The 1,566-nt window shown below is 45.6% G+C and overlaps 1 pseudogene across 1 annotated transcript; it reads left to right on the top strand.

Annotated features, from left to right (window-relative positions):
• Positions 1–508: 508 nt before the first annotated feature.
• On the top strand, positions 509–1,349 carry LOC307061671 (small ribosomal subunit protein uS2-like; annotated as a pseudogene). Its single transcript has one exon. The product of its transcript is annotated as a small ribosomal subunit protein uS2-like (transcript).
• Positions 1,350–1,566: the final 217 nt, after the last annotated feature.

Raw genomic sequence — 1,566 nt, 5'->3', positions numbered from 1 at the left:
AATCCAGAGCAAGGAGAAAACAAGATCATTTACTGCAGGTGAAGAAGGATGCCACAGCACAGGTGGTTTGAGTAGTCATTATAGACAATGGCAAAGAGAAAAGTAACTAGGGAAGTCCAGAATTGCCAGGCAGAACTAAAGGTCCAGCTGAAGATCCATGAGTTGCGTGATTTTCTCCACCCGTGTGAACAGTTTAATTAGGAAACTAAACAAAACATTTCAGGAGTGAGGAGTTGCAATAACTCAATAGTTCAGCTGAGAGAAGTGGTATCTAAAGTCTTTGGTATAAAGGATACATTCTTATCCTTCCACGTCTGTGAATATTTTCACTTCTTGAATCAAAGTAGAGTCCCAAAGACTACAATTGTGGACCACAGCAACTTAGCCTCTCATAGAAGTGTCTTCACTCAGTTTCAATTAAATTTTCTGGCCTTTCCAAGCTATCCAGAGAGAGGTCCATATGGCGTTGTTCTGGGTTCCTGTTGTAACTTAAAGGGAAATTTTCACAATGTCGGGAGCCCTTGATGTCCTGCAAATAAAGGAGGAATCCACTTAGGTGGCACCAACCTTGACTTCCAAATGGAACAGTACATCTGCAAAAGGAAAAAATGATAGCATCTATATTACAAATCTGAAGAGATCCTGGGAGAAGCTTCTGCTGGCAGCTCGTGCCTCTGTTGCCCATTGAAACCGGCTAACATCAGTGTCATATCCTCCAGGAATACCAGCCAGCAGACTGTGCTGAAGTTTGCTGCTGCCACTGCTACTGCTCCTATTGCTGGCTGCTTCACTCCTGGAACATTCACCAACCAGATCCCAGCAGGCTTCCGGGAGCCAAGATTTCCGGTGGTTACTGATCCCAGGGCTGCCCACCAGCCTCTCATGCAGGCGCTTACGTTGATCCGCCTACAGTTGTTCTGTGTAACATAGACTCTCCTCCATGCTATGCAAACATTGCCACCCAGTACAACAACAGGGAGGGGTGGTGGATTGCAGCCAGGGAAGTTCTATACATGCGTGGCGCCACCCCCTGTGAACACTTATGGGAGGTCATGTCTGATCTCTACTTCTACAGAGATCCTGAAGGGATTGCAATAGAATAGTAAGCCACTGATTAAAAGGCTGTGACCAAGGAGGAATTTCAGGGTCAATGGACTGCTCCAGCTCCCTAATTTACTGCTACACAACCTAAGGTTGCAGACTGGTCTGAAGGTGTGCATGTTCCCCCTGTGCCTATCCAGCAGTTCCCTGCTGAAGGCTGGCGCGTTCAGCCTGCCACTGAAGACTGGTCTGCCGTTCTTACTGCTCAGGCCACTGGGTAGGTAGGAACAACCACTGAATGGTCTTAAGCTGTTCTTCCACAGACTCTTAAACAGGAAATGAAAATAAGGTTGACAAAAAAATAAAGTTTCCAAAAAGAAATTTCTGATTTCTTCTAATCTATCAATTGAAGTCCAACTTCACTGGAAGTTGTAGTAAAGACCCTACCTTCATCCTAAGCTGTGTTAAACCCAAAATTCAAGTGAGTCTGAGGATGTCTGAGACTCTAGCCTGATGGGGGAGACT

The sequence above is a fragment of the Hyperoodon ampullatus genome (genome assembly GCF_949752795.1).
Source record: "Hyperoodon ampullatus genome assembly, chromosome: 12".
Lineage (NCBI taxonomy): Eukaryota > Metazoa > Chordata > Mammalia > Artiodactyla > Ziphiidae > Hyperoodon > Hyperoodon ampullatus.
The sequence above is the reverse complement of the archived record's forward strand: the minus strand, read 5'-3'. Positions and strand labels throughout refer to the sequence as shown.